Source organism: Apis florea, unplaced genomic scaffold (genome assembly GCF_048593485.1).
Source record: "Apis florea isolate Af1SG1 unplaced genomic scaffold, ASM4859348v1 contig_2293_pilon, whole genome shotgun sequence".
Lineage (NCBI taxonomy): Eukaryota > Metazoa > Arthropoda > Insecta > Hymenoptera > Apidae > Apis > Apis florea.
The window spans coordinates 82,424-106,683 of record NW_028256554.1 but is presented as its reverse complement, the minus strand read 5'-3'; the positions used below and the strand labels follow the sequence as shown (position 1 = coordinate 106,683).

General features: G+C 50.6%; 1 protein-coding gene across 3 annotated transcripts in view; it reads right to left on the bottom strand.

Annotated features, from left to right (window-relative positions):
• ds (dachsous cadherin-related 1) overlaps nucleotides 1-24,260 on the bottom strand; it is a 177,809-nt gene that overhangs the window by 114,970 nt on the left and 38,579 nt on the right. The window lies entirely within an intron of this gene.

The following is a 24,260-nucleotide window of genomic DNA, read 5'->3' as shown; positions in this document are numbered from 1 at the left end:
CAGAGAGTAACCGATACTCCACTCTTTCGCGTACTCGATGTACACGGTTTTATCGAGCGCTACTATCGCCTAGGCGGTAATATTACCGCTCCAAAGACCGCTATACTTTCCATTTAATCAGATTCGCGTAACTGGTCGATAGCCGCGTTTCTTAGAAATTAGACAAGTTTCCTTTATCGTCCTATCTTAACCGCCCCGTGCTCGGCGACGATACGTTTCTTTAAATAGGAGGGAAGGAAAAGTAGGGGCGGCGCGTTAATCGCGCTCGCAGCATCTATCGTGCGATAACATCCGAGAAAATAGGCGGGCTCGATAACGATATTTATCCCGGATAGAGACGATGTTGGTGACTTTATCGTCGGCGGTTGTCGCGGTAACGAGCCTCGGCCCCTCGAGAATTCCCCCAATTCTACCTGGAACGTAGGAGAAGCGAATCCGACCGAAAAACGACATTAGGATGCGCGGGCGTGCTCGTGTATCCCATTTCAAGATGGAGATAACTGTGTTGCCTCTCATCCCGTGGCATCGCTCCGAGGAGAAGGCTAGAAATTTCCTCGGGCAGCAGCGGCTCGCTGGAAGAAGGAGCCCTCTTCGCGGCCCTTGACGTGCACATTTATCACCCTCTATTGTTGCACGGCCAAACATCCGGCCTCGCGGGCCACGTACCGAGACCCGACGACTCCCACCACCACCACCACCATCACCACCACCATCACCACCCCGTCTTTGCCTTCTTGCCGAAGAATCGAGATCCGAGAGACCGTGGCCAACTCGAAACACGGTTCGATATCCTCGCGTCGCTCGCGTCGTGTCACCGTCGTGGCCAACCGGATTTTATCATCCACCGTATCATCGTGATAATAATAATCGGGCTATAATCGGGGGAAAATTGTTTTATCGACGCGCGCCCATCCCAGCCAACGAGGTAAATTCGTCTTTTAATAGTAATACCAGTGTTCACCGTAAACCTACGACTCGTATTCGTCGAATAGCACCGCGCGGAGTTATCACATCGGGGCCCCCTGATGACTCTGTAACGCGGGTTCGAAACATCGCGATATCATTAAATCGAGAGAGAGAGAGCGAGAGAGATTGCAGCCATCCCGCCGCGGCCGCGGCGATTCGCTTATCTTCTTTCTCTTATCTTCGACGCAATGTGCCTTGTTTGCACATTGTTTTTCCCATTAACCTAGTCATTACGCGTCGATGCATTGTCTCTGGTACTCTATACTTTGCGCGTACTCTATGATCGAAACATTCTACGTTCTAAGAATGCCTCGACCGCATCTAATTTTCCATTATGCCCCTTATCGAAGGGGCTCGAGGTTCGTTTCCACGGGGAAACGTCGAATAGGATCGAAACGACGCGATGATCGCTACCCACGACGTCAAACTCGCCAAACTCTCCTCGTTACGTAAAAGGAAGGGAGGGGAGGGGGGCGTTAAAGGGTGCGTTAACCTCCCCTCCTCCTTTCATCGATTCCTCGAATTCAGGAAGTTGAGGACCGGAGACAAGCTTCTTCTTCGGCATCGTCGACGGTCGAACGTTATTCCGGATCCGGGGAGGGACAAAGATGGCCAGGGATGTTAACGCCCGGTGAGCACGGAACTTGGATTTTTTTCCCAGTGGAACGCGAAGAATCGCCTTATAAGTCGTCGCGCAGAGTTACGAAAAAAAGAAAGAAAGAAAGAAAGAAAGAAAGAAAGAAAGAAGGAAGGAAAGAACGAAAAGGGGAAGGAAGGGCGAGAGCGAAAGGAGACAACGAGAAGAAGACAGAAACGACGGAGTAGCAACGGCAGAGGCAATGGCAGGAGTAGCGGTAGCAGCAGCAGCAGCAGCAACACAAGTTGCAGCGGCAGAAGAAGAAGAAGAGGAAGAAAAAAAGGTGCGCGACAGTCGGAGCGTTCGCTTGCCTCTCCGCACGACCCTCTCTCGTTCCTTCCCTCTCCGTTCCTCTTCTCCGAGCGAGCTCTGCTCTTTGTCGCTCTCTCGCGCATCTCGCCAGCCATGCTTCCGAAACGGACGAATAAAAGGGTGGGTAAGATTGCTCTCTCTCTCTCTCTCTCTCTCTCTCTCTCTCTCTCTCTCTCTCTCTCTCCGAGTGGTGGATTCGATGGTCGAAGAAAGAAGGCCGGAAGAAGAAGGAGAGGAAGAAAAAGGAAGGAAGAAACAGTTGGCGAATCCTGGGAACGAGGGGAGGAGGAGGAGGGAAAAGGAGGAGGGGAAGAAGACGGTGCGCGTTTCGTTTCCGTCGATTCGTCGTCGGTGATTTCGGATACAAGGGCGAAACCTGGTCCAAAGACCGAAAACTGTCCCAAGATTCGAGATATCAGTTATCAATTAACGGTGAGAGGGGGAGAGGGGGATAGGGAGAAAGAGAGAGAGAGAAGGGGGGGGAAGGAAGGGCATGGTAGGCTGAAACGCATTGCTCTTCGTCCCTCGGTGGCCGTCCCTGGCAGCCGATAGACACGGTCGAGGGCCCAGCGGCAGGGTAATTTAGAGACTGACGTGGCTGTCCAAGCCACCGAGGGAACGAGCGACCAGAGAAGATAGAGGGAAGAAGAACGAGGGAGGGGCGAAACAGTGCGCGGCAGAGGAAAAAGGGGAGCGCATAGGAGGAATGACAAGGACCTACGAAGGAAGACAGCTGAAAGGGGAAGCGGGCCGCGGCAGCGCAGACCGATCACCGAAACAAATGCAAAGCGGTCGGACTGTGGTCAGGGCAGCGGGCCGACGATCCGCGATCGAAGGCCTTCTTCTTCTCCTTCTTCTTCTTCTACTTCTTCTCCTCTTCCTCCTCCTCCTCCTCCTCCTTCGTCTTCGTCTTCGTCTTCTTCGTCTTTCTTCTTCTCGCTGCTCCGCCTGATCGCGGTACCGCCTTAAACTATCTACCGTCTCGAATACGGAGGGGAGCGAGCGTATTTCCAACAACCTTTGAGAACCGAAACGAACCAACAACTTTTCGGGGTGAGACAAAGATTGCTCTCGCAGAACCCTCGCGTACCCATAACTCTTTCAAGAGAGTCCAGTCTCGTTGGTTCCCAGGACCGATCATTGCGTTTCTTGTAAAATGTCATCCCCCCTGCGTACAAAGGGGCTAATCCCCACTACTGCCTAACCTTTGCACCGTGTTTCGGAAACCAGTTCCGAAGAAAGAAGAAAGAGCCGCGAACGTGGCTAGATTTGCCACGATCGAGGAGACGGGTCGTCGCCTCTTTTCCGAACCTCGTCGTACTTACGATTCCACAGGAAACGGACATCCTTCCTCCCTCCCCTTCCCCCGATCGATCGATCGAAATTGCTTACCTGAAATCAAAGCGAAAGCAAAAAAAAAAGTTAGTCAATTTATTCGCTTTTATCTTTTTTTTTTTCTTTTTTTTTTTTTTACAAAACGTACGTAAATAAATAAATAAGTTCAAATGAATGGGAAGACAAAGAGAAAGGAGGAGGATTTCGGTCGAACGAGTTAAATTACCTTTCCCTAAGAGGGATTCGAGTCCCGGCTCGCGGAGAGAGAAACGACTGCAAACGAGAGTCGAGAATTATCGGGGATCTTGTCGATTCTCACGAAGAAGGCGAAAAATACACGCATTCGGAGTACAACGAGGCAACGCGACGAATTCCGCGTATTTCTTCGGTAACTGGACGGTCGTTTAACGGAAGAGGACGCGGTGAATCTGATCGAAAGCGGTGATTTCGGACCAGTCCCGCGTACCACCGGCCCTTCCCTATATTATTCGGACGTCAAACGACGAGACGTCGTCGAGTTTGGAAAATACGTATAATACGTGGTGTACGAAAGCCACGGGAGAATAAAGAGAGAAAGAGAGTACGCGTGTGTGCGCGCGCTTGTCGTTTCTAGTACTCTCTCTCCCTTCGCCAAGAGTACAGTTGTATACGTGTGCGTGCGCGCTTGTGCTCCCGATCGCAGAAGGAGGTTGGTCCGTTAACCGCGCGTCTGTGTGATGGTGATATTTACGGTCCGATAGAATCAGCCCCTGTACGACGTAGACGAGAACCAGAAGAAGAAGAAGAAGAAGAAGAAGAAGAAGAAGAAGAAGAAGAAGAAGAAGAAGAAGAAGAAGAAGAAGAAGAAGAAGAAGAAGAAGAAGAAGAAGAAGAAGAAGAAGAAGAAGCCTGACCGAAGGAAGAAGAAGAGTGGTCCTTCTGCCGCTGTATCGAAACGAACGAGGGACCGGCTTTCGCATTCGGTCCCCGAATCGTGTGTGTGCTCCGCGCTTTTTTTGCGGCTTCAATTTGAATTGAAAAAGGCTGTGGACACGAGGACAATAGGTTGCGCCGTCGCCGTTGCCGCTGCCGCTACCGCTGCCGCCAGATTCTCTCGGTTACTCCTCTCTCCTTCCACATTCTGCCAAACCCCAAACCTCCCACTATTTCCTTCATTTGCTCTCTTTTTTCCCTTCCCGTTTCTTTCTACCACGTTAATAACAATAACGACGACGACAACGATAACGAACGCAAAGAGCGAAAAGGTTTCTTTTTCCATCTTTTTTTCTCATCCACGTTAAAGATAATAAGAAAGTCGGGGAAAGTCTTCTCCTCCATCTTTAAATACGCGCGAGCAAAGTATTATCATGTCACCGGTAAAACAATCACCCTCCTCTCCGAGTTGTTCGCCTTCCTCGTTACTCGTCTTCTTTCTTCCCCCCTGATCTTTCTCTCGGTTGCGATGCCCCTCTTCTCCCTCTCTCTCTCTCTCTCTCTCTTTCTTCGCTCTTCTCTCCACGCTTCTCCACGTTCCACGTCTTTTTCTTAACCTCTCTCTATCCGTGGTTGCTACCGACTTCCCTCGTCCTCGTCCGAATCGCATCCCCACCACGTTTCCCGTCTCGCTTCTCGACAACGCGCGCGCGCACATGCTACGAGCAGACAATCGCGGGACCTACTGCTCCCTTGGACGTAGAATCAGATATTACGTATGCACGGTTTAAACCGAGAAAGCAACCTTACCCCGGCTCTCCCCTCTTTTTCTCTTCCCTCTTTCTTCTCGGTTCTTTCTCTCGTTTCTCTCCGCGCGGCGTCGGAAAGCCGCTTCTTCCTTCTCTCCCTCTGCTGGTATATCCGTACCACCCTCGCTCGTTGTCCCACTCCCACCATCCCTCCTCCCTCCGCTCCCTCTTAACCTTTGCATTCGAAGAGAACGGCTTCTGAATACCATCGAGATGCTTCGCGAGCCGACCGACCGCTCGCGAGGTCTTCTCGATCTCGTCCCCACCCCCTCGTCTTTCCGCCTTTTTCTCGAGCTAATAGCGCAACGCTATTAGCCTCGAAATTGCCGTTTGCCGATCTTAATCGCGGACGTAGGAGGCCGCCGATCAACAACAAAGTCGAGCGCGTCGAGTACGCGCGCGTGGAGAGTACGCGAGTACCGCTCGCTTCGAAATGGATGGCCATCGATCTCGCGACGATGGAAAGAAACGAATGCGCGAAAACGCATCTCCCATTCGATTCGTAGGATATCGAAAACGATAATTAGATTTCGTTAACGACTAGGAGATATATCGCGGGGATCGGGCGAGAAACGACGATGCATCATCCTGGATTCGATCTTGCCGCGTGCGTTATCGCTGGCGAGTGGTGGTTAAAGGATGACGGTTTAAGAATGTCGAACCATCATTGGAAACCGTTCGGCTACGGTGCTGCCCGATTTTATTGCTAATAGGAGTCCAATGGACTTCGAAGCACTCTCGATGTAATTTCCTTCTCTTAACGATCTCTCTTTCTCCTCCTTCCTTCTCCCCTCCGCCTCATACTCTAATTCGTATCTCATGCTTTCTCTTCTCTCGATGTCGCATCTTATTTCACGAGTATCTCCCATCTTTCTTCCCCTTCGCTCTTCGCTCGCGTCTTTAACCCTACCTCTTTATCTCTCCTTCATCGTCGTCTTTTTCTCCTCCTCCTCCTCCTCCTCCTCAGCTCCTATTCTTCCCTTCCATGAAGTCGGTTCGCGTGCAAAGTCGATGTACGTTTAAGCGTAGCGTAAGACGGGGTGGGACGAGGGGTAAGATGAAGCGGAGAAGAAAGGGGGGGCAGAGAGAGAATTACCGATCGCGCCGCGGCGCGAAAGGAAGAGCTCGGGATGGGAAGAAGAGCAAAAACAAATTTACGACTATCCGACCGTTTTATCGACGCGCGAGACCCTCCGCTGCTCGCTTCTTCTCTTCCAACTGGTATCTACTTCAAAGAAATCGCAACCGCGAAAACGAGTGTTTCTCTCTCTCTCTCTCTCCTCTTTCTTTCGCCACGACGCGGAATAAACGTCGATAAACGTAATTCGCCTCGATATTCGCGAAGCGTCGTTTCGAGTTACGAGACCAACTTTCTCTCGCTTTCTGCAATATTCGTACGTAGGTATGCATAAGTATGCATATATTTAGAGGGCACGACGGCGCTAGTTCGCGTACGTATCGTATTAAAATTCCGTGGAAGAAACTCTCGGTAGGGTTTCGGAGTCGGTGGAGGCACGTGCAAGCACGCGGTACGCGTAGTAACGTTCAAACGGTGTATACAAAGGAGCTGCGTCTAATTTCCGGTCGGCGCGGCAACGAGAAGAAGATCCGAGAGTTTCGTGCGCTCATTCCTCTTCTTCGTTCGTTTCGGTGCGCTCGTAAAAAAAAGGATCGCACACGTACGGTACGAATCGCACGCCGTTTCCGTCCACGTCGCGAAACAACGACGAATTTTCAAGGATTCCCGTTTTCCTCGCTTTGAAGAAAACTCGGCGATCGATCGGATCGGAAATGGAAGGGAGCGATGAAATTTCGAGGAATCGATCGCTTTCGCCACCGAGAGACTGCCGAATTCTCGCTGTCAAATTAAGACGCGGTCCGTAATATGTAAATCGTCACGGCGACTATAAGCAAGATCGTTAATCATATCTCGACTCTATGGGTTCCTATTAACGTCCGGATGAAGGAAAGACTCGATCGGTAATGGTCCTAGGGAGGATGTAATTTATAGGTTGGGTGAAATCGTTTGACGCGTTACAATAATCGGTGATGAATAATTAGGAACGCGCGCAATTCATTTAATCGGTGGTGGGAGACGCACATGCACGCGTATCGAAATCATGGATGTCGACATTCGCTTCGTTGCATCCGAATTTCTCGATTTCGGCGAAACGGGTGGAATCAGGTTCGATGGAAATAATTGCGATCGCGCGGCGAAATCGATGGTAGCGGCGATTCGAGAGAGAGAGAGAGAGAGAGAGAGAAGAGAGAGAGAGAGAGGGAGAATAGTGGTCGTGGTGACGTTGGAGAACGGTATTGGTGGCGAGTACACACGATGCGTACAACGCGGCCTAATGGTTGTGCGCCGAGCGAACACACGCTTTTGTCGTGTAACGGACGAACGTAGGACGGACGACGAGAACGAAACGAGACGAACAAACGAACGAACGAGCGAGCGAGCGAGCAAGACGACACGGAACGCGAACGAAGATGGTGGTCGTGCCGGTTATACATGCGAACGAGGATCGCGTGCTTCGAGTCTGAAAACAGAAGCGACTCGCCGAGACTGACGGCGAGCCACGGTAAAAGAGCTCCGTCCAGAGAGGGAATATAGGCTAGAGGTAAGACGGGACAAGAGGGAATCCAGTTCAGCTGGTAGGAGTGTGCGCGAGCACACCGCCGATCGATCGACCGACCGATCGAACGAAAGAAAGCACGCCTCGAGCTCCTCCTAATCAACGTCTACCTATTCCAACTTCTTCTCCTTCTACTCTCCTCCGATCTCTTCTCCCGATTCCCGACTTCTCGATTCCATTCCATTCTAATCCATGCCCCGTTTTTCTTTCGACCGGTTGTTCGAGGAACGACGACCGATAGTTGCCACGACCACCGCGACTTTCTTCGCTTTCATACCTCTCCCCTTCCCGCTACGCTACTACTACCACTTCGATCATTCGAGGAAATCGAAATTCGCGGCCCACGAGAACACCGAGTATGTATAATCTCGAATATCTACGCACACACGCGTAGATACATATATATATATATGTACGAGTCGTTCGAAGCGTGGCAAATCGGATGGAAGTTTGGCCGATCCTGCGCGCGCGTTGGCCCGGCAAAACGGCACGGATGCGTGCTTAAGGACAGAGCATGAACGGTTGCAACCCGACACCTGATAAATTCGATATCAACTGGCCGCCCGCGCCTGGACCCGCATTTAGGTCGGGCCCATCTTTCCTCCCTCCGTTTCATCTCCCTTCTCTCTTCGTCCTTTCCTCTCGATTCGATCGTTCCTCTTTCTCGTTCATCGTCGTGACGTCCGTTCTCCTCCCTTTCTCCTCGAGCTAGAGAGAAGGAGGAGGAGGAGGAGGAGGATCGAACGAGACGGGGACGAAGCGGAAGAAGAAAAAAGAAGAGGAGAAGAGCGAGGGAATCGATCGAGAGGGAAGAAGAGTGAGGAGAGTGCGGAACGATCGGTCTTGCCGTCTTTATCCGACGTTGCGAACGGAATCGGGCGGAGGAGGCGCGCGGGTTCCCTTTTTTACAGCCGAGTCGGCCGCGAGCAACGCGTTTGGCTGAAATTTCACCGCTGGCCCTTCTCCCTTCCTCCCTCTCTCCCTCTCTCTCTCTCTCTCTCTCATCTCCTTTTCGTCGATGCGAGTTACGGTCCCGAGGAAAAGAAACAATTCGACCGCGACAATAACGCGACGGAAACGAGGAAGGGCGCGAGGAACGGCTAGTCATCCGACCGTTTCTCCGCCTACGTCCGACACGCTTCTTAAAGATCCACGCCAAATTCACCGATCCCGCGCGCCACTCACCAGAAAAGAAAGAAAACTTTATCTCGTCGCGCTCGCCGTCCATCAATCGGCCAACCATCAACGTGTTTATCGCGAATTCAAGGGATCATCGTTTCCCGATGATACCATCACGATACCACCCCACTCGTCTAATCCGATTTGGATCTAGATCGATCCAAGGAGGAAGAGGAATGAATTGGAGGAGGAGGAGGAGGAGGAGGAGTAGAATGTTGGCGGAGAAGGAAAGAGGTGGATGAAAACCGCGTGGAATGCAATCCGCTTTATACACGATCCATCGATCGTACAATCGTTCGTTTCGGAGGTCGTGAATATCGCGGCGGAGAAGAAAGACAAGGGGAAGGGACGGACAAGGGAATCGAATACCTCGAGTTCGCGTTAATTTACTTTCGCCAATTGGAAAGAGGCGAACTCCTCGAGGAAGGAGAGAGAGAGAGAGAGAGAGAAGGAATCGAGAGACGAGGAGAGGAAGGTATCCTTTCGGAGTCGCGGCCATGCTTTATCGAGCCTATACGATCTTCGCGGACCGGTAAAGTAAATAAAAGGGCTCGCGTCCCTCACGAACTTAACCTAAACTGCTAACCCCGCGACGAAGGAGAAGAGGGGACACCTTTCCACGTGGAAGACGTGGAAGGAAGGAAGGAAGGAAGGAAGGAAGCAAGGGAGGGAGGGAGGAAAAAAGGACCGCGAAGGAAAAAAAGATGGAGATGCCGGTAATAAACGCGCGTGGGCGAGGATCGACGAATTTTACAGTAATTCCCGACTCTTTATCCGGCAGATACCAATTTAAATTCTTTTAAGGCAATTCTGCTCGTGCCCTGCCTCTTCTTCTTTCGACGCAACCACCGGGGAACCGGTACTTTACCGAAGAATCGACGAAGAATCGCAGTTTCGACGCGTGGTCGCTGCAATCCCTCGAATAATCCCTCACAATAATCGAACGCGTTTACGCTTTACGCGAAAGGAATCGTGCCGTTCTTTCGACCCGCTCGAACCCCGCGCGCGTCATCGATCTCTCGAACCTCGCCGAGACGATATTAAATAAATAGCCTGACGGCTCGAGACACGGCGCGAGCTCGCCTTCGATAGACACTGAGAGTGGGAAGAGAGACCGGGGAGGGGGGGGGGTGAGAGGAGAAGCGAGGAGGAGGAGGAGGAGAAAGGACGAGCCGAAAGATGACCCGATCCATGGAACGCAGCGGTAAGACCAGTTGAGAAATGACAACACGATTGCCGACACTTCCCCTGCATTTCATCGTCCCCTCCGGATCCACTCCCGTAGTCGTTTCGCCGCGTTCCACCTTTGCCTCGCATCCTTCGTGAGCATTCGTAACGCGCGCACCGAGCGCACCTCGTACACCTCGTATCGAGGGGTTACACGAGGCTTATAGGAGAGGTGTTCTCGCGGCGAGCCACGCCACTTACCGGGATTGTTTAGCGGCGTTTACGCGTCGATCGTCGACAGGAGGGAGGGGGGAGGGGTCGTCGTTCTCAGAGCTACCACCCTGTATTATGCATTCACGTACACGGCCGATTCTCTAGCGTTCTCTCATCTCTCCGAGTTACGACTCCACCACCACTCTTCCCCTGTCTGCTTCCCCTCTTCCCGTATGTTCGCTTCTACGTTCCCGTTGCCGCCACCGCCGTCTCGAGAGAGCGCGCGCGTGCACACATTTCCCTCCGCGTCGATACATCTCTCTCTCTCTCTCTCTCTCGCTCGATGTTCGTTGGTTCGCCCGTTCTATGGGAACGCGACACCCGGATGCGGACGATCGCACGAGTTGCTCGCCTCTTGATCCTTTCCACGATAAAGATCTTTCTTCGATACCGGCCACCCGTTTACATCGGGTTACGATACGGCCATCCTTAAACGGCAGTTCGCGCCTTTCGCGATGCTATTTTGTCTTGTTCGCGCCGGAACCTTTCCGTCGCCACGAGCCGCCACCACCACGACTTGGGTCTCCTCCTCCTTTCTCGGGCAAGGATCGCTCCAATTTTTCCTCCCAATTGTTCGAGGACGGTACTCCTCGCGCTCGCCAATTACATCCGTCGCTGTCTTCTTAGATCGAAAATCGTACCGAAGTAGTGAAGTTCGACCGAGCCCGATGTTTCGAACTATTTCGCGGCGAAGGATCGAGAGTTTATCATCGTCGCGTGCTCGTTCGTGTTTATGATTCCCGAACATCTCGATTGGCCGATTAATAAACGATTACCAAATGACCAAAGTTAAATCTAATTCGAGTTGAGAAACCCTGGTACGCTTCGAGGAGGGTATCCGCGAACACTCGCGAAGAAGGTGAAAGAGAAGCAGGGAAAGAGCGAAGAAAAGAGGATTGGATAAAGAGGAGGTGGATCTACGCAGCCTCCTGCCAAGTAATATGCTCTCGCCGCATGAGGTCCTCTCCCCCTCCTCTTCTTGCTTCACCTCCTCCGCGGGATCTCCCTTTTCGAAACCTGGCCTAGACGTTCCTTCGTTCCTACTACGCCGCTTCGTACGTGATCGATGTTTTAATTGCCGTTACTGATTCGGAGATATCTTTCGTGCGATCGAGAAGAAAGAAAGATAAAATCGAAAGTGAAAAAGGGGAGGGGGAGGGAATGAGAAAGAGAAAGATACATGGATACGAAAAGAAGCAAGTTCGCGACTTTTTTGTACGCGTGTCTAAGAGACGTTTCATTTTTCGCGGTTTCTTCCTCGGTTTCTGGATTCAGTCAGTGGGCCGCGGATGGATGGTGGACTTTTATCTCGTCACGGCGATCTCTTTCGTTCGTTCTTTGCGCGAAACGAAACGAGAGAATCGTTTCGATCGGATCAGGAGACTAGACGAACGACACGCGATTGGAAGCGGAAGAAGAAAAACGCGGCGGCAAGTCGGCCGGTTCGGAGAACGAAGAAACGCAGAAGGTAGAAGGCAGAAGGCCGAGAAGGTGTATGAAATAGTAACTGTCAGCGTGTAGGCCAAAGTTGATGGCACATTGTCGTATTAAGCCGGGGGTAATTTGTCTGGCCTTCTTTCAACCACCCACACCCGGGGACGCCGGCCGTTCGACGACCTCTGTTGACCTTCGATTCGACACACGCGCCTTCTCCGCGTTCTTTCGTCTTTCGACGTAAGGAACGATTAACGATTCGGGTGGTGAATCGGACCGCCGAAAACGCGAGACTTGCCAACGAATCGATCCCTTTAATCGCCCTTCTTTTCTCCCTTCCAATTCTTTCTTCCCATTCTCTCCGCTCTTTTTACAATTTACAATTCTCGTTGAGCATTTTTCTCGAAGAAACGAGAAAACTTTAGCGTAACTTGCTCGATTTAAATTTAAATCGAACGATTCCATTTACCGAACTCTTCTCGAGAACGACGGAATAAAGAGCGGACTAGTGTTTCGGCGCGCGCGGACAGTCAGTCGGCCGGGGACGTGGCTCGTTAACGACGACGAAGGTTTAAGGAAACGGACCACCTAGAGCCAGCACCGCGGGAGAAAAGCGTCCCTATCCCGTGGAATTACCACGATCTGTCCGCTGGTACCGCGAAAGATCGATAATAATCGCGATCGCGTGCAACGAGGCTGGCCAAACAGCGACGAAGACCGGGAATATCCTTCGAGGGGACGGAGAAAATACGAGCGGACTGGAGCGGAGGAGAGGAAGAGGAGGCGAGGGAAGGGGGGAGGGGGGAGGGGGAGCGAGCTCGCGAGAGCCAAGTCGACTCGCGCATCGCTTACGCTTACGTTTACTCGCGCGCGCGCGTGCGTGTATATGCAAACGCGCCACATGGGGCGACGAGACGACCGACAGAGTGGTCGGCCCACTAAGAAGAAAAAGAGCGGAAAGGATGAGCCGAGAGTCGCGAACCGGAGGGAAAAGACGTACGAGCGAAAAGACGGTCCGAGGCGAAGGAACAGAGGTGTACGTACCTCCGATTCTAATTACCTCGAGTTACAAGCCAACGATCCAACGATCCACCGCCACATCGCACCGCCGACCACCGTAACTTTTGTTCCTCGTCGTTTATAGACCGCGTATAGCTTGGTAATGCGCCGACCGGTATCGATACGCCGCAACCACCGTACACGGGACGAGTCGCGACACCGGGAACCGCACTGGCCGGACCGAGTCCCCCGAGTATTATCTTCTCGAGCGCGTCTCGCGGTGAGGAAATCCTTCCAAACTTTGGAAACAATGGAAAACACGATATAATTCAACGGAGGAGAGAGAAATTTTCCTCGGGACACCACGTTATCAATTTCGACAACTCGCTATTACTCGTTCTCGTCTCTTCCGTTTCTTTCTCGTTTTTGCCGGTTCGATCGATGGATCGATCGATTCTTTCGAGTTCTCCACTCCACCGGTTCATTTTCCAATCGTTTCCAATCGTTCGAATCATCGCCGATTATGCGTTCCAGCGATACGACGAACGACCGAGCACGAAACGCGACGATCACGGCAAATTACTCGATCGCGAGCGTTCCGAACCCGTATCACGACGGTTGCAATAGTCGAGCAACGTCCTTGAGAACGAATCACGAATTATTCGCGGCCATTTCCATCCGAACGAAGTCGAAAATTCTTCGCGGGAACAACGCGACGCGACTGCTTCCATTCCGATTCTTGTTAAGCTTCGCTTAACAATAATTCGATCGCGCTTTGTCGTTACGCAATATATATATATATACACGATCGATCAACAGCGATAAAAATCATTGCATTCGTCGAGTTGCGTTGATGCAAAGCTTGGGTCAACGGATCGATAGCTGTTTCGCGATCTTCGAGGCCTCTGGTTCGAAACGGGAATCGCGACAATAAAAGGCAAAGAGCGGCTCGGCACGCGGCCGCCACTCCTCCGCGTAATGTACGCGGGTAACGGTCCCGGCGTGGAATTCGTACGTAATTAAACGATCGATGCTTAATTTCAATCGCGACACGTTCCGCTTCGAGTTCCTTTCCCGACCGATTCCACGGTATTTTCGTGCGGACTGAGAATGCTCGGTGACGGCCGACAATGACGCTGCTATCCCGATGACACGAGAGAGGCGTTTCGTTTTTCTACTAGAGAAGGGAAGGGGAGGGGGGGGAGGGGAAGAGAGAGAGAGAGATCGTTCCATTACAAAGCAGAAGGTCATCGATCGTCGCCCTCCGTGGTTCCTAGTCTCCCGGCGATTAGACGCGGCAAGCAATGGCAACCACTCTTCCTCGTCCGAAGCGTAGACGGGGGAGATCGGGAGAGATGGCGAACGAACGGACGAGATGAGAATCGCGCGTGGCGAAAAGCAAAGGTTCGTTTCAATGGCAGAGCATCGTCGTCACTCGACCGATTCGCGCATACGAATTCTCCCCGTTGCCCTGTCACGCCCCTTTACTCTGCCCAAAATTCCACGTGGACGAGGACGAAACTTTGGCCGGCCGGAGAGCCGCGAATCGCCTCTCTCGACCCGGCTCCGGACCTCTCGCCACCGCCAAACTATTGGCTATCTCTCGTTGTGTATCTGGCATATTGTTAAGTTAATTGAAAGGGGTGATAAAATCGCAATGTTTTTGACGTTAAGCGAGCTGCGAGTCTTTAGCCGGGAGACGGAACGAGACGGAGGAGCGTGGCTATCTGTGAGGGAGGAACGGACAGAGACAGAGGGCGAGGAAAGAAAGGAAGCGAGATACAGAAGCGCGCGTGTGTGTACAGAATCGCGTACTGGTAGATAGAACGGCATCGGGAGCATCGCGTATTTGTGCCGCTGTCGGTGAACAGCCCCGAGGAACCCCGTCCGGTGTAGGACCACCCGTATATATATATCTTTTCGTTCTTTCTTTCTTTCTTTCTTTCTTTCATTCTTTCGTTCTTTCTTTTCCTTTTCTTTTCTCTCTAATAATCGTGCACGAGAATATATATATATATATAACGGGAATAACGGGAATCCGACGACACCGTGCGCGCGTTTTCGCTGCTTCCCAAAATTTTCGTCCCGTTTTCGTCCACAAGATTTCACGCGCGCGTTTATCGTTCGTTATCGTTCGAACGCGTTGTTGTCGGATCGAATAGATTCGAGACGAGTCGGCTAGCGTGACGCGGCGCATTCCTCCGTACGAGGAGTACGCGATTCGATTCGAAACGAGGGTTCGAGGTTCCCAGCGGTGCCGTTCAACCTTCCTTGCCGTGTTTCGAAATCAATCGAGCCAAAGCTGGCCGTGCCATCCGAGGGAAAACCTGCTGTTCCTCGTCGGGAGAAGATCTCGTCACCCTCGTCACCACTCGGATAGGGACTAGCGCGATTAACGCGCGCCTCGAACGTGTCTCGACGCGTCGCTTCACGATACACGGGCGACGGCCAGAAATACCTAAACAGGAAACCGACTCGGACACCCGTAACGAGAGCCTTCCTCTCTTCCGCTTCGAGAACGCTCTAACATACCTTCGTTAAAGCGTACGTTAAGGGGAGCGGACGAAACGGACGGACGAGCGAGAAGAAACGGACAAAAGTGAGTTACGTAGGGGATGGGGATTTGGAGGGAAGTTTGCATCGCGATCGAGTATGAATCGCGACGCAAAAATCTTGGAGCGAGGTTTCGTCGCTCGGCAGGAAGCTCGAACACTTGCGGAGAAAAGAATCGAAGGACGATTAACCGGCCACGAAACAGGAGGGGAAGAAGGAGAGAATCTTGAAGACAGATCAACCGGTGTCACGCGCGGCGAGAGCTTATTTATGCATTTACGAGATTCAGGATTTACCAAGGTTCCGCCTGCGTCCGAACACGAGGTTCCGGGGGAGTCCCGGTACCGGTCCAACTCCTCTCTCTCTCTCTCTCTCTCTCTCTCTCTCTCGCTCACTCTTTCTCGGACACAGATAATTATCTACAGGACCTATAGCGTGCTTTATGCTGGAATGCGTTTCTTGTACGATCCAACACAACCGAGGAGCCTCGCACGAGCCTCTTCTTTCCGCTACCATCCACGCTGACGCTATTATTTCCCTACCGCGATGTTTGCACGACTATTTACTGCGTTCGCATACTCGAATACCATGCGAGTTAACGCGAGTTATCCGGAGATATATCGAGCCATATATCCCCCGTTCGTTCTCGTAATAACGCGAAATCCCACGATCGTTCACCGATTTCCCGCCTCCTTGAACGAAAATCGAATCGAATCGCCAATTTTTCTCTCCCGATTTTTTCCCAAGTCGGGAAACTTTCGACGCGGCGTTATCGTTAGAATATCCGCACGATCGAGAAAACTCGGGATAGAGGAAAGCTAGAGGTTCCAACCGAATCGCGGGGACGCCCTCCGACGAGGACGAACGGACGGCGGTTAATAATTCGTCTCGGACCGTCGTGTAACCGTGACTGCTTCGTGCCCGGAAATCCAAGAAGCGAGCGTTGCAAAGTTGGAAAGGAAGAAAAGGCAACGATTTTATCTCGCGAACAAGCGCTAACGGGACATTCTCTCTCGAGAGAGAGGGGAATCGCTTCGAAAACGTGCAGTTTTCGGCTCGGTTCGCCATCATCGCGGACATCGCACCGCAAAAGTGTCTCGATTTACGACCGATCGCGTATATATACACACCACTCCACGATCGTGTAACGTTACCCAGAGTTAATAAAGTCCACGAAAGTGAGCGCGCTTTCCTTTTTTCCTTTCGCGTCCACCATCGCCGCCGCCCCCCCCCTCCCCTCCCCTCCCCGTTTTCTCATCTACGATCATCCGCGACCGCAACATCCTCTCCTCCTCCCCCCCCCCCTGCTCCCTCCAAGACCGCAAACATCGCCAACATCGGACACCCACAAATTATTTTCTCCGCCGAGAGAGAGAAAGAGAGAGAGAGAGAGAGGACTCATCCGAAAGGTACGGCACACCCGTCCCGCGTCGCGCGCGATTCCTCTTCGCGATTACCCATCAATTCGAGGCCCCCGTTCTAATCCAAACGGCGGGGAGAATTATCGTCGGCGGATCGGACGATGGCCACAAATGTAATAATCTTCTATTTACGGAGAAGGGAAGAATACGGGGAAGCGGCAAAACGAAAAGGGGACGCGTGAAAGAGACGATTTGTCTGGGTGCGGCCTATTTGTTGGAACGCAGGTGGCTCGTTCACCGTTTCGAAAAGCCGAGGACGGACCTTGGTGGATCGGCCGTTTCTCCGGGCAACAAGATCGCACGAACGAAAGATGAATGGCGTTGGGGAATCCGTCATACTACCGAAAATGCCCACGAGGCGGCAACCAAACGAACGCTCGTTGCACGCAGACTCCCCGTGTTCCCAAGTTCGCCACCACCACCACCACCACCACCCGTTCGCGCGAAACCGTTAACCCGTGCAAATACGTACCACCGAGGCGAACGATTGAAAAATTTGAATAACTCGTAGTATTTATACGATCGATCGAAGCGATCGAGCTCGTCCACCACGTTTTCGAGAAAGGGAAACGACGCCTCGTCGTCGTTCCAATTTCGTTCCGTTTCGTCTCGATTCGGTTTCAACATCGATATTTACAAGCTCGCCATTTACTATAATTATCGCGTTACACTTTCATCGCGTGAGCCGATTTATTCCGAGCAAAGTTACACCGGAATGACGGACGATGACGAGAATCTGGAATCTTCGTATAGCCGGCGGCGATTGAAACCAGCTCTCAGGCGTGCGTATACGGTAGGAGGTTTTTACCGTCTCATATAAACGGGCTGTCTGGCTGAATAGTCGACGTTGCATTGGCGTCGCGCCAATGAAAAATCCATCGTTTATCCACCATTCCACGAAAGCGCGTCGACCGTCGTTACTTCGTCATCCTCGTCGTTCGAACGAAGAAAGAAACAGAACTCAATGTTTTTTCCTACTCCTTCGCGAGCAAGAGCAGATCGATCGATCGATCGATCGATCGATAGATAGATGGTTGGATGGAACTTGCTCGAATTCTTCTTTGTCGAAGCGATAAAAATAAAACGTGAAAAAGAGAAGCACGGATCAAGTAGTAGTAATAATAGTAGTAATAATAATAATAATAATAATAATAATAGTAATAATAGTAATAGTAGTAGTAGTGGTAGTAGTAGTAGTAGTAGTAGTAGTAGTAGTAGTAGTAGTAGTAGTAGTAATAGTAGTAGTAGTAGCGGTAGTAGTGGTAAGCGCAGCCGAAAAGAATCATTGGTCGTGGATACGGTAGCTAAATGCGAAAAGATTATTAATAACTTGATCGTCGATCGGCGGTGTCCGTATAAAATGCTGTCGATATATTTCATGCGTTTTTATCGGTGCCTCTCATCTGCTCCACTGGTAGAAAGTTGCGTGGAAGATAAGTGGTGTCGAGAATCTGGAATCTCTCCGTATACCCTCGGGCTGCGAAACACTTTGCACGCGTGCAGCCAACGGTTTTTGCCGAGCATCCTACTTGCGTGCATGCAACGCTGCTCTCCACCATCCGATCGGTAGCGCCTAATGAAGGATTCGACTTGCATCGCGGAAACGCGCAACTACCAGCCAGAACCGCCTTCGATGTATACTACCCGTTCGTTCGTTTCGATTCGCGTTCCGAAATTCCTTCCCAATCCTGTTCGCCTTTCCAACGACGACCAAACAACCCGATACGAACGCGGCCGATCCCGATTACGAACGAAACCTTACTTATATATCTCTAGTTTGTTCTACGCCGGTAATTACCGAGATAGAATTACCGGTTATCAACCGCGGCGGTGGTAAATATGCTGCAAATACCGTGGACAAGCGGGCGAACATAATGCACGCCGGTGCATGGCTACCGGCGCGAAACAAACGCGGCGGCTCGCGTTTACGCAAGGTTTTTCCTCTAATCGGTAGAATCGGATCGCTGCTAAGCGGCTGCTAAACGGCCTGTTACACGCTACGCTGCAACCGAATGCATCGCCACGGTTCCCTTACCGCTTTACGACCGAGCCACTCTAGCTTCGCGCTCTATTCTCGCTCTCTTTCTCTCTCGCTCGCGCAATTGCAGCTCAATACAGTCGCGCCGGTGGGCTGGTGCACCAACAAACGATCGAGTTTGCTCGATTCCGATACTTTGTCTAAAAATACCCGCATTTTGTACCTGGGGAAGGGGAGGGGGAGAGAGAAAGAGAGAGAGAGAGAGAGACAAGAAGCCCGCGATTATAAATTATCGACAAATCGGTAAACATCGCTAGTCTTTCGTCGACGTTCCTATTCGTCCAAGAATCGGATGCGCTCGAAACAAGCGACGACCGGCAGCAGTTTGCGGCAGCTAATAATGGCGATCCGAATAGCTGAACACCGATAATAACAACAATGGCCGTGAGTTATGGTACGAAGCCACGATCGCATACCTAATGCGCCTACATTCGATGTTTCTGTTACATTCGACGCGCTTAAATTTACGACGATATCGACCAGCTACACACGTCCACGCACGAAATTTATAATCGACCTCGCCGATTTATTTTAACATCGCGATCGTTTAACGCGTCTCGTTAACCACCCAACCTTTTTTTTTTTTTTCTTTTCGTAAACTTTTCTTTCGGAAAAAGAATTGCGAATTCAAGGGTCGATTCAATATCGATCCGAGAATTTTTTACCAATTTTTTACCAAACGCCTAATTTTATCTACGCCGTAAAGAAGAATTTTGAATTTTGATACGCTGTCACGCTGTCCCCAAATACAAGCGTATTTTTCACAGAAGATAGAACATGAAAGAAACTGACTATTCTTGAACTGGTTTTGAAAATTTCACGAGTTAGTAGCTCGATAGCTGGAGATAGAGATCCGAAGCCACGAAATCCAGCGTCGAGCGAGAAATTCATCGTCGATTCGAATCACTCGAACGCGCGATACTTACGAATACGCGTAAATATCGTGCAAGCGTGTACGCCAACTTCCCACCGGCCGTCGACCGACAAATCAAGATCTAACTGTAACCTTTAAGCTGTACCGATAAAAATCACGACCAACGGATAAATCGTGTTCTACGTACGGTTTGATTTTTCGCGCCGTTACAATCTCGTTGTTCGTCGTCGTTCAATCACGTCGGATTCAATCGAGCCGATACACACACACACACATATATATATATATCCTCGCAATGCGCCCTTTGCATTCATTCATCCTACTGTTCCCTTTTGTCTCTTCTTCCAGGAATTTCGTAAACGCAATCTCTTCCTCCACCTCCTCTCTACGTGGAAGAGAAATCTAAAAGTGTGAGAGAGAATATCAGGAGGAATGAAAAGGAATTCGAAATACGAAAGATAGAGTGGATACTGTATCGCGATATCTGGAGGAGGAGGAGGAGGTTAAAAGAATCAAAGGATGAGGAGAGGAAGGAAGGGAGAAAAAGAAGAAAGGACCGAGCGAAAAGATCCCGCGAGTGGAAGGATTCGAGCTAGAACGAACAGGGGAAGAGATAGATGAGGATTGTCGATGGTTGAAAGATGAAAGAAAGAAAGAAAGAAAGAAAGAAAGAGGAAAGCAGGATGGGAGGAGGAGCGCGAGAGAGGAGTACGCTGGGGGTCCGAACCCTCCCGCGGCGAGAAGCTATCGGAGCTACAAGAATTTTTCACGTAATAACCTGCAACGCCTAGAGAATCGATTGATCGATTGCCCGACGCACGATTTTGCCTGTAAACAAGCTCTCCGCTTTTTCTTGGAAGAACGGATGGAAGCACGAGACTCGCTCGTACGATGTTTAATTCCATCCTTTCCAAACGTAATTTCACCAAACGCGATCAACAACGGATGATAATTAATTATTATTCCCTCGATCTGGAACGAGATTATCGAGACAAAATTATCGAAATCTACGAAATTCATTTTTGCTAAGAAATTCTTCGATCTTCGGAGGAACGGAATAATAACATTGTCGGAGACGAGGGCGTAACGTCCGATGTTTTTACGGTCCCTAATGCTCGCAGACCATTAAAACGCGGCACACGATATTATCTCGAGACGTTTAGCGCTTAACGCGAAAAGTGGTTTGCGCAAATTTTCCAGCGTAATTGTTATCGCTACGGTACGATAATTAATCCATCATCGTTTTGTGTGTGTTTCCACAGTCCCCTAACGGCGATTCGCGACCACGACTGACGAACAGATGTCAACGCGTTGAAAATAACGCGGAAAAATTTCGTTCGTAACGCAAAAAATGCGACCAAGAATGCGCGTTCGAATGGAAAATTGACGAGAATTGTCGATAAAATCCGAGGTAAAGTATCCGAGATATCGATAATTAAAAATGTTACATCATACATAATAAGCACGGCCATTAGGATTCGAGAAATTATCCGCACTACTTTATCCGCATTCTCTCTAACAACGTTCCAAGAAAATCTCGCCCGTGAAAATTTCACACGATCATGGCGCGCTAATCATACCTCCGCTCTAATTAATCATTACACGAATAGGAATACGATTTTCGTCGTGAATCGTCATTTTTCGTGGTATAAATCATCGTCCCGTTCGCATTGATCCCAATTGATCTCGGATCGTCAAAAATTTTTCATCGATCGCTAATCTTTCTTCGAATACGCGTATAACGCGTAGAAATGCCCAGCCCCCCCCCCCACCCCGCTACTCCGGACGACGACAACGATAAGGAAGATCGTTCGCAAAAGATAAGAAGGGCAATGTACGCGCAAGCGTGGAATTCTGAAATAATTAGGCTCGCGCGAGAACCGCAGCGACGACGAGTCGACTACGAGAATAAAGTACGACGTGGCAGATTCAATGCAGTCGCGCCTACGGATTTTTCCCGAGTGGAAGCGGCGTATCTTTGTGTAAACACGAACTTGCTCTAATTAAAGCGAATCGAAGCGAAGACACACGCGTACAAGGAGCCGGTCTCGGTTCTTGGTTCCAGCAACGACAGCGATCGCGCCGACAGCGCAACAACACCATCGGGAGCAACTAGCCTCCTCCTCCTTCTTCTTCTTCTTCTTCGATCGGCATCGTTGCTCTCACCTACCAACCTATCTACCAACCTACTACCTACCTACCAACCTACATGACAGACACGCTCCGTTGCCACACATTAATAAACACCGCTCCTTCTCTCCTTTTCAGCCCCTCTTCCCATTCTTTCCCTCCTCCTCCCTCCTTATCATTCTCTCCATCTCTCTTTGCACGCTCGCTTCACTTTATCGTTACACAAGCTATTCTCGCGACTCGCGCGGGCTACAGGCGTACAGAGAGAATAGATGTAAGTTGTACTAATTGCATCAGCATACCAGTTTACCAGCAATCCGACTGCACCTGCGGACTAAGCACCCGCGTCACGTTACGGCAACCGTGTTTTCCGTGTCGCGTTCCGCTTTCCTCGCCAATTGGGTTTCAGCAAATTTCTCCCGATCGTAAATCGCCGCCCGATCGAATTCCCTTTCCGCCTCCTTTCCGAGTTTCTCCCTTTCTCCCTTTCCTTTCTCTCCACTCTCTCTCTCTCTCTCTCTCTCTCTCTCTCTCTCCGGTGCTCTCCGCGGATAGCAGCCAGTCGCAATTACCGATAGGATCGCGTCGCGTTGTGCGGTGCACGTTCGTTCCATCCACGACGACAAGCGGTCGAGCGTGTATCGTCCCAGAAATCACGGCGAGTCGGAGGCCTCTCCAACCTTCTCCTTTCCCGGGAGTAACGAAATTCCTCGGTATCGCCGACACCGACGTGTCGGAGAAAGCTGTAACCAACACCAACGGAAATCACTTCTTTCTCTTTTTTCTTCCATCTTTCCCACTATTCCCCCTAATCGTGTACGCGACTCTCCAACGAGACGTTTTTCGCGTCGATCGCGTCGAAATAAATCCTTCGATTCACGCGCCATACACGGAAACGTAGCAACAACGATCGGTCGGACGAGGATGAAAATCAGGAGCATCGTTCGAGCTTCGACGAAATGACGAAGCAAGCGATTAGCAATTATCGTCCCGTCGTTGATTATTCCGTAACGCGCTGTTCGTCCTTCTTCCGTGGCAATCCTCGGAATCCTCGAGGAATCGCGTCATCGTTTTTGAAAAAAAAATACGCGTTAATAGGAAAAAAAGAAGGAATTTCGTCTCGAAATACATGGACACTCGTGTGTCATTTGACATAAATTACTTACGATTCGCCAGCCTTGGAAATGGATCGGTCATCGTGGATTCGACAATTTTCTCGTTCGTTCGAACAAGGGCGATGCCAAATTGCGATTTGCGAGGAATGTGGCGAAAGAATGGTTGCGATTTAACGGCGATATCTCGAAAACAACGGAACGAGACGATAAATATCTCATCGAAAGGCGATCGGTGGTTCGCGAAGAATTATTTTGCGCAATACTCGACTATTAAACGTTTCTTAATGCATCCAGTGAAAATGGTCAGTTCCCTTTCCGTCTCTCTCTCTCTCTCTCTCTCTCTCGTCGAAGCATGCATGTCCCCCCCCCCCCGCGCTCCACGCACCAACCAGAGTTATGCATCTCAGGTGCATAGGTTCTCGGTAAACCGGAATGCAGATAACTACAGACTCCGTGACAACCTCTCTCTTCTCTATATCTCACACTTTCTCTCTTGCTTTCGTCACAATCTACCATTCTTCGATGACCTACTAAAGCTCGAAAGGAAAACACGGCTCGCATCGAAAACGTGTTATCGTTTCTCGAAAAGTCTCGGTTTCGAGAGGAAAGAAACGAGCGACGAGAAAGTCGGTTTAGCGCGGCGAAAAGGAGCGACGAAAACGAAACAACCGTGATCGACTCGTGGTACGAATTGACGAAACGACGACGAGAGAAGAGAGAAGGACGCGTGTCGACTCGAGTCGAGAAGGGGAAGCGCTTATCGAGTCAACAATGAAGGAGAAACGTAGCGTCGGGTAGAGTATTCTCGTTTATAGGCAAGGTTATGTAGGATTAGATATAAGCGGACAGGTGCTCGTTCGAGCGGTCGAGATCGAGGGGTTTCGAGGTGGCGGTGTGGCGCGGTAAGACGCGTACAGGTGAAGGCGATAGATAGCTGCCTACGTGGTTTCGCACCATACATCACTGGATCGCGTAATGGACGGCGGCGAGCAGTCCTCCTTCCCTTTTATCCCGTCTCTCTCTCTCTCTCTCTCTACGCGTTACACGCGCTCTCGCCAGAGTTTATCCCGAGCGTAATTAAAACCAACGATCGCGAGATTCTTCTTTCGAAGCGAGCGTTAAACGATCTTCGAAGCGAGATATAATAGACTAGCAAAATTGAAACCGCTTCCTACGGAGGCGGATATAAATTGCCAGTGGTACACGTTAAAACCGAGCCGAGAATTAATTACCGCGCTTATATCTTACTCTTACTTGACCGTATTAAAAGTCGGTGGAAATTATTGGGATCGTTCAAAATGTTTATGGCAATGTATTCGAGTATAATCGTGTCTGGCCCGTAATCCTTAACGCATATTATTGGCTCGGTGCTCGGTTTACGTGTATATGGGCCACTCGATGCTAGCGAACGGCCGATAATACCGAAACATAATCTTAATTATTCATGCAACGAGCCAGCAGCGAATATTC